The sequence below is a fragment of the Eucalyptus grandis genome, chromosome 2, assembly GCF_016545825.1.
Source record: "Eucalyptus grandis isolate ANBG69807.140 chromosome 2, ASM1654582v1, whole genome shotgun sequence".
NCBI classification, from domain to species: domain Eukaryota; kingdom Viridiplantae; phylum Streptophyta; class Magnoliopsida; order Myrtales; family Myrtaceae; genus Eucalyptus; species Eucalyptus grandis.
In genome coordinates, this window is record NC_052613.1 from 49287435 (window position 1) to 49297371 (window position 9937).

Sequence of the window (9937 nt, forward strand, 5' to 3'; positions counted from 1 at the left end):
ATTTAATCTTTTTTTAATGAATTTACCAATTTATCTATTGAGTTATGGATTTTTATTTACCTTACTTATCAACCTATTGAATTTACAAATATTTTTAGAAATCACCAACCTTAATTGGAGTGCTTACCTGAAGCTCCTCCTTTTCATTGGTAATGATCTGCTTGCTCCAGAATAAATTATATGTAAAGACAGTTTAAAGCATTCGTAGGTTATGCAACTAAATGACCTTTTTGTCTATGTTTTTTTACTTTCCTGCCAAAATTTTAATTATTGTTCAAATTTGAAGAATTTTAAAAAATTATGTATGATTCTACATGTCAACATTCATGTGTCACGAAAGCTCAAAGAATTTTGAATTTAAATAGGTAATGTGTTGAGGTGCAAGATATAGATTATTTTAGTAATGAGTAAAGGGAAAAAACCAATCCAAATATATCAACAAGTTGGCAATTTAGTACAAATATTGGTAATTCACAACCTATAAAACAGGTTGATAATTTCTTAAAAGTGTTGGCAAGTTATATAAAAACTTATTGGCCTTTATTTAGTATTTTTTACCAACAATTTTTTTACAATTACTGATGGTTGAGCGTCAACATTTTCTTATAAGGTTGTTCCTCAAATAGAAATGCAAATGGTATAATTCTAGTAATATAGAGTATTAATGAGTTTGAGTTTTGGACTCAAACAATCAAGCATGTCGATATGTTGTTAAGAGGATCATTTCTAGCCTACCAAATCAATCATGACAAAGATCAGTTCGATTCTTCATACCGTCCTTAACTTGGTGATTCCATCAGAGTTAAGCTCTTCATTTCCAATTACATTAAGAACCTCCTTCCTTGCCTCCTCTTGCCAATTAGAATGAACAGCTAGGAGGAACATGACTCATGTCAGCACTTCGGTGGTGGTTTCTTGCGCAGTGAAATAGAATGTCTTGCACTCGTCCACCATATCATCGACCTTGATTCTCTTGCTCTCATCCTCATCACGATAAGCCTTCACAAGCTGCCCTAGGAAATCATTCCAATAGCCATCTACTTCCCTGGCCATCACCTTCTTCTCTCTTTTCTTGGCAATCTCCAAGATCGCATTGCGCACGCCTTTCTCGAGCTTCTCAGCTTTGATTTCATCTACCGTCTTCCAAATCTTGCTGTGCCTGGATTCAACAAGAAATGCCTTAGTGTGTGAATCTAAATTCTAAGATTGATTTCCTGACTAAGTGTGTTCAAGTCTCCATTTACTTTACTAGTGTTGAACATTCATTTTGGACATAAAAATCTTTAGCCCAATGTAGAGTACTCTAGGGGACGTGAGAAACAAGCAAAGAGAAGTGCAAAAATATCCTACAAAAGATCTAGTACTTGAGCATAGCGGTGAGCATGGTTTTAGGTTAGAACCTGGAATTTGAAAACTAGACTGGTGGATACCTATAGGTTCTAGATTCTAAGGTATACAAGATAAGTTCTAAGTTCTAAAAAATGAGGAACTTGTTTTGACGGTTAAGTTCCAGGTTCTTAGTTGGAGGAACTTGGAACCTGGAACCTATATAATGTAACCTAAAACATGGAATGAGTTTTACTATTTTTCTTGGTTCATGTCTTCACGTGATCTTGCGATATTCCTTGCCGTTCGATGATGAATGCATAATTTGTAAGCATTGGTCTAAATTTCCTTTTTATGACTAAGACTTTTGCTTCATTGATGTTTACATTTTTCGTGTGTTTTTATGGTCATTAAAGGTTTTAATTTATTGCAATCATTTAATTAATAATATAAGCAGAATTTGGGTAGATCCTCAACTTGACCCTACAAATTGTGATAGGGTAAGTTGCAGGTTATAGGGAATGTATAGTAGGTTCCAAATTCCAAAAAATGAAGAACTTGTTTCAATGAGTAGGTTCCAAATTCCAAGTGAAATATATATGGAACTTGGAACAGCTCACCCCGAATTGAGTAGTAGTAGAAGTGTCTAGAGTACCCTAAAACTTTTGTAGAAAAATTCATTATAATCTCTTTGTAACATGGAAAAGAGTTGCATTGTAAGTTGGTTGGAATTCTTTAAAAACAGGCCAGGAATCATTTGCGAAGAGTGTGAGGTTTAGACCTCCACCAAGAATATGGGGAGCATAAACTAAAATACCATATCATGTTGCTTCTCCACTAACGCTTCCTCCAACTATTGTAATACCAATTCTATCAATTAATCAAATATTCTTTGTCCCATGAAACCTTGCCTATATCCCTTGAAATATCTTATGTTCGGTGATTTTCGACCCCTCTTACCTTAAAAACTAGCTCCATTGAGGCTTTCTCTTATATTTATAAACTGATCATCAAGCCCATTCCACAACTGATATGAGATAAAACCCAACAATCTCCCCTTCACATATCGAGCTTAGGTTAGAACCGTAATAACCCGTAACTCTCCCGTGTAACTATTGGGTCCAGATTTGTTAGCAACCTATACTCTAATATCAATATTGGGTAGTTTTTGGCTTCTTTCACCCCAAAAGCTAGCTAAAGGAGTGAGATTTCCTCACACTTACAAACTAACCACCTATCCCTTCCAAAATTGATATGGGATAAAACCGAACATCTTATCCCTTGTCCATCCTTGGCACAATATATTCTACATACATATACACTTGCACATCACTTATTAGAAACTATTATTGATAATAAATCATGCTTCCGTGCACTTCAAATTTTCAACAAATAGTTAGCTACATTTACTCTCGTGGTGGACTAGTTTGTGCCTGAGGTGAATTTACTAACTAGCTTCTCGACATCAGTACGATTTACTAGCTGCCTTTTATGATTCTGTTGGTTTGTTCGAGCCTCGGGAAGAATAGTAAAATGTTACTTTGATCATGCAATTATTCTCCTCCAATTTGAAACCACTCATCAAACTCACTAATTTATGTTTTTGAGTGAGATATGATGTGGGTCGCACTACACCTTTTAAGTCAGAAAATTTTTGACCTAAATCGGGTCAATAATGTTCCATGAACATGTCATGGGAGGTCGACGTGAGTCTCATGTGGATCCCACAAAACCCAATAAAAACCAACGATTGTGATTATTTATCATCCTTGGACAATTGTATGTACAAGATTTTTTCTTGATTTTTAAAAACGTGATTGGCATAGTCTATTCGACTAGGATAAAATGGGACCACAGAGATTTTGGCACTTTTCTTTTGTTTCCTTAACTATACATCCCAAAAATAAGCGATTTTTTCTTAGGAAGGAATAAAAAGATATACCTCATTCCCAGGAACCTCTGCACAAAGTGTTCCTAGACAATAACAAACCCAAGTTTGTCAACATGTCGAAGGTATCTCTCCCTTCAACGCAGCTACTTCCAAACACAGTCCTTGAAATCACTTCAGATGTCGCTAACGTGAATTCTGCGTACACATCAATCTCTTTGCCTTCATGTTGCTTCCATTTCTCAAGCATCATATGAACACTCTCCACCATTACCAGAACCATGTTCTGCACTTCGGTTAGTTCCGTAAATCTGTAGTCTGAATCTCAAGTAAGCAATGGTTTTCCCCTTCCATATATTAAGATTGCACATTTGTTAAGTAGAAGAAACTTGATGTTAAATTGCAGCACTTTAAGTGTCGAACCTAATTACCTTCAGGCTTTCCCCGTTGAAAGTGTGATTAGCAAGTCTACGCTACTTAGCCCACTTCGCCCCATCTGTCGTCATCACATGCCCATCTCCTAAAAGCTTCTTGGTGAAGTCCGTTGATTCTACTCTCGGATACGTTTTGTCTCTGGTGGATAGCACTTCCTTAATCAGCTCCGGTTCCGAGATGATTAGTCGAGCTTGAGACCCGTACCAACTCAAGTAATTCTTCCCTACAAAATTTTCGAACCCAAAATGATCAAACTAAAGTCAGATCGAAGTCCAGGCAATGCTTAGTGTAACATTATGACTAAAGTTATATCTTCAGTTACTGTATATGTTGATCCGCGTGTGGATGTGAGGCTGAATCTTGGGGAGTAAGTCATGAGAGAGATTGTCCATGGGCGTGCTCCTAGCTTCCATGATCATCTTCATGGTTTCCTTAGTGTCTCCATGGATGAACCTGTAAGGAGGGCCTTTGATTCCCTGTCAGGCCATCATCCTCTATATCCTAAGCGGATTCCACCATAATTTTCGCGAGAGCTTGGCGAGAGACCATAAAATGAGAAACAAAAAGAGAGAGCTCAACACGATGGCAATGCTAGTTCCCATCGTCATATAAGACCGAGAGAAATTTTTCCTAGGATTGTGGAGCAAAATAGTGCAATTGTGGTTTTTACCCAAAAAAAAAATAGTGTAATTGTGGTTGGTTAAGGTCGATGTCATTTAAGAAGAAATCTTTTGCTTGTCCAATCCAACAACCTTTTTAACTCTGGTAGAGAAAAGTCAAATTGAGACATTCTAAAGTAAAACAATGATGAAGCATGTTGATAGCGATTGCATCAAAATTAATAAGCTCTCTCATGTCATGCAGTGCATTAACTTTATTTTACGGACTAATAGTTATTGATACCTAAATTTTCTCATTTTATTTAAGAGTTAACTGCATAGAAAATTAGACATTAATTTTTTAAAAATAAAAAAAAGTAAAATAAATAATTTTCATTCAAATGCATTGCATGTAGACATTAAGAACAGTTGCATGATTAGTATTAATAATTAAAAATATGTATAATTAATTAATTTTTTATTTACTTTTAAAAATCGAAAAAATTAATAAAAAATTATCATTAAATTTTAATTAATTTCCCTTTCTCTAGCTCGCGTGCTGGTCTTCTTCCCCCTTTAGAGGATTGTGAGGGGGCAGGTGGGGGCATGATCAAGCCGGTCAGCAAGCTGGCGGTGGCAAAAGCCAGGCACACCAGTCGCTGGCCATTAAAAGGAGAGAGGTTGAGAGAGAGAAGGGGATTCGGTTTTGAGAGAGAGAGAGAGAGAGAGAGAGAGAGAGAGGGCTGGTTCCATTCTTCGGCTGAGAGCTGCTTGAGAGAGGAGATCCGGGAGAGCTTGAGGGAGAGAACTACCTGAGAGAGAGTGGAGAGCAAGAGAGAAGCTCGACCGTGCTCAAGATCGCACTCCCCAGCACCCTTTTTCTGCTTAAGTTTTTTGTGTTCAACCCCCTTTGACCCGAGGATCTCATCTCGATGACACTAGGGCAGCTGACCACGGCTCAATCCGTCTCAAGCCAGCCTGCTAGCCGTCGTTGGCGAGCCGAGTAGGACCCCACTACCCAAGACCACCGGCACTCTCCATGTTGCTCTATATTTTGGCTCATCGGATCGGGGTTCATGGTTCTTCATAAAGGTGTCAAAATGGGTGTTAGACCCATATATGACCCATTTAAATCATAAATTGATCATATACGGGTCACTTGTTTTTGATAAAAAGTAATTAAATTAATTTACTTTCATAAGTGGGTCTTAAGTGGATCTTAAATGGGTTTGGATTTAAAACCCATTTTCACCCGAAACCTCACCATCTCCCTCTTCTCTCTTTAAGTTTACAAAAATATTTTTTTATAAAACCGAAATCATAATTATTTTTTTTAAGTTTCTTTTCTTTTTTTCTTTATTGTTCTTTTTTATTATTATTTCTTTCTTCATCCTCCGGTTGCCGGCACGGTGATGGCCAGCGATTGGCTAGGCGAGCCTCGAGCTCGCCGAATGGGCAAGGCGAGAGGCCTTGCGACGCTCGGCGAGGCTCAATCCTTGCTAGATCCGGCGAGGTGTGAGCTCGAGCTCACCCGATGCCGGCGAGCCTCCCGGATCCGGCAAGGGGCGAGCTCAAGCTCGCCAACTGGTGAGGCGAAGGCCTTGCCGACGTCCGGCGAGGCTCGAGCCTCGCCGATCTAGCGAGACTCAAGCTTGCCGGCGTCGGGCGAGCTCGAGGCTCGCCGTGTGGCCGCTGGCCATCATCGTGGCCGGCGACTAGCCAAAGAAGAAGAAGAACCAAAAAGAAAAAGAAAATTATATTTTAAAAATAAAAAAAGAATTAAAAAAGAATTTTTAAAAAAAAAAAAATAATTAAAATTCGATTTTTTTAAAATAATTATTTTAAAAATTATAAAAATTGGCCATTAAATTTGTGTGTATAAAACTATTTTAGCAATACAATTTTTAAGAAAATAATATATATATATATATATATATAAGTTTTTCAGTAATATAATATTTAAAAAAAAAACATAAGAATAAGTTTTTTTCTAAATTTGGTTAAATATGAAAATATTTTATTAATATAGGTCGAAAAATTTACATTAGGCTTAAATGAATCATAAATGGATTAATTGGTCAATTTGGGTCAACCCATTAATGACCCGACTTAAACCCGACCCAAACCCGACCCGACCCACCTGTTTGACACATCTAATTCTTTGATTCATTCGAGTCTTGACCCCGGCTGTCACACTCCAATCCATAAGAATAAGGGCATGACACGGCCATCCTTTCACCAAAAGATGTAGCCTCAACATAACTAAGATTCAACTCAATATCAACATATATACATCAACATATATATATTTGGCAAAAAGGACATTTGGTTACAATATCAAAGTATATATATAATCCACCAAATCAAAACATATACATTATGCAAAGACTAACTTATAAACTTATCAACTATGCACACATCAAACCAAAAAGTTTCCACTACAAAAGTCCTCCCCGAACGAATGCTCACACCTATTCGCAACTCACTGTAGAACCTTAAAAAGACAAGTATAAGAGAGGAGTGAGTTGCCACGGCTTAGTAAGTCACACATTTCTTCTAAGCGGATCAAGAAATCACTATGCACATTTAAAATATAATCGTAACTCACTTTATCATAATACATAATTATAACTCAAATACCGAAGATACCAATGGTCAAATCTATTAGTCAATCTCATAAAACATGTATCAAATGTCTATTCCATTAATTAATCTCATCAAATCACATCAATGGTCCATTCTATCGACCAAACTCAAATCACACATCAATGGTCTACTCCATTGATCAATTCATGCTCAAATGTTTAGCCATGGTTACACGTAACGCCTATGACAAGACGACCAAGATTCCTCCCTTGGCAAGGCCTCCACCTATTATTGTTAGTGGCTCGGCCCACAATGATATCTTAGACTAGTATATGCATACCCACACACCCTTCAGGGTCCATAGAGACATTGAGTACCAACCACCAATCACAATATTCAGTAATCCAACATCAGAAAGAAAGTCATATCACAACTCAAAATTTGATATATAAATATCAAAGCATTTTCCAAAATATTTCAAGATTCTTTCTTAAAGGATTTCACAAATCCTTTTTCAAATAACCATTTAAATCGAATTCGAAATATAACTCGGTCTTTTAAATAACGAAATTGCAGTAATAACTCGATCCTGTTTTATGAAACAAAATATACTTTTTATCAACTCATAGAATATATAATCCACCACGTTTCTCAAAACATGAGTTTAAAATACAAAGAATAAATAGTGTCACTCACCTGGGAAAAGCCAAAAAATCAACTACAGCGCATACTCGAACCACGCACTCGGATCCCTAACAATTAACAGAAAAACAATATCAAGAGGAGTAAAAAGGATATTCGCATAACGACTCATCTATACTAGGCCTATTTGTCGATAAAACGACACTTATGCACCACAAAAGCTCACATTTAGCGGAAACCCATCATTTCCAACTAGGTGCAACCCATGCGCCAACTTCATCACGCCATAACTTCCTCCACAAAATTCCGTTTCAAGCCGTCTTATAGTCTTTAGAAAGCTCTCTTAATGTACAACAATAACCCTAACTCAGCTGCCCCAAAACAGTAAAAAAAAAAAAAAAAGGCTCGAAGCTACCAGAATACGCCTCTAACTTCAAAATTCCATTCCGGATAAAGCGCAAGCTCAAATCACGATCCGTAAGATGCTATAACTTCACAACATCCCAAAGTACTATTCTGCAAAAATATACAGCTCAACGACTCAAAAATTGGGCTTCGCCACACAAATATCCAAGAAATCCGAATTTCAAGCCATAATTGTGGCGATTGCTTCAAGTAAGTGATTAAAGGCTTCGATTTCTTACCGGCGTTACAAAACACACTTCGATTTCCCTTTTTCCTTTCTCTTCTTTCTCTTCTCTCCCCTGTTTCTTTCTTTCCCTTCTGCCCGTGCTCTTCTCTTTCTCTCCCTCTCTCTATCTTTTTAAAACACAGCCGAAGCTTCTTCCACTTTCCTTCGGCTTCTTTGTTGACATTTCAACCCTTTCTTTTCCTTTGTTTTTTAAAGCCCATATATTACACCAGCGTGCTGCATTTGGTTGCCTATTCGACCCTACTTCGTTACCTATAGCTATCTTGGTCTCGGCTTGATGTCTCGTCGAGTTATCGTCTGCCATCTACCCTCCAGTCGACGCCCACCGAGTGCTCAACGAAACGTCTCCGTGATGCCCATGAAAATCACATTTTGTCTTGCTGAAGCCGTAGACCCTTTGTCCATCTTTGTTGGTTTTTATTAGTCATTGTCACAATTACTCACTTATTTTCTTCATTATGGTTCTGTGCATATGTCGCATGCTTTGTGTTCTCTATTTTGGCAATAGATGGGCAAAAGATCACTTCAAGTGCCATAAGTTGGCACAAAATGAAAATGACTCAAAACTTACGAAAGTAATTAAGTGCTAAAATCGGAGAGAAATTAATCACTTAAAGTATTATTCCGGCCAAAATGCTAACGTGTCAATTTTTCGGCGAAGCGAGTGCAAAACGGTATCGTTTTGCACGCTGACGTATTCAGACAATACAAAAACGATGTCGTTTTGGTGCTGACGTAGTAACAAATTTAATATAAAAATTAATTAAATTTAATTAAAAATAAATTTATTTAAAATATTTAAAAATAAAATTTTAAAAATTATGAAAAAAAAAAATGAAGGAGGTGACCAGCTGGAGGAAGAAGAGGGAACAAAAAAGAAAAGGAAAAAGAGAAAAATATTCAAAAATATTAAAAATTATTAAAAATTATCCATGTCAGCGTCGATTAGGCCATGTTTGTCAACCGGCATCTAGTTAGCAAAATCTTGTCAAAATTGGCTGGAAATGACTGAATTGACACAACATAAAAAGGTTTAGGACTAAATCGACACCAAAAAAAGGTTTATGACTAAATCGGCACAAAGACAAAAGGTTTATGACTTTTTTGGCACTTTTCCCTCGAATGGGCAGTTATTCGATACTCTTAAAGGTCTCTCCTATTTTTCTCAAAATTTTCAATTTTTTTGAATGTGCCAGTACAAGCTTCGTCATCACTTTAACAGCTATACGGTATTGAAAAATGATGACCAAAAAAGAAAAAAAGTTTCAAGATTAAAGTGACAGATCAAAACAAGTTTCAGTACTTCTATAGTCATTATCTCTAAAGTATATAGCACATAACGAGGACAAGCAACAAGCTGATGTTCTTTTTTGGGTTCATAAAATTTGTTTCTTAGATCACCCAGCGATTTGTGAAGGAAGAACAAGAATAATATATGTATTCTATTAATTGAAGTTCATGGACAACAATAAAGGAAGTTCATGGACTTCGGGTTATCGTTCCTTCCACACTCATGAAACTGAAAGATTTTGAAGTGCAAAGGTTAAATATATCGAATCGAGACGGGGACTTATTACTTTTGTACAAGAGGAATCCATGGCTAAAATCCGGAGTGCAAGAATCGCACTGGGATAGCCAATTCAATTAGCACCGCATGTAAGGTAGTTGGAGAAAGCCTTATATATAATGCTGAAGCAAAATCTGAAGACTAATCAATTCTCATATCATGGTGGAAACAAATCGAAATGGCCTACGGCATACAACATTCTCGTATGCTCTGAGCATGGCCTCATATCAAAATCTAGAGGC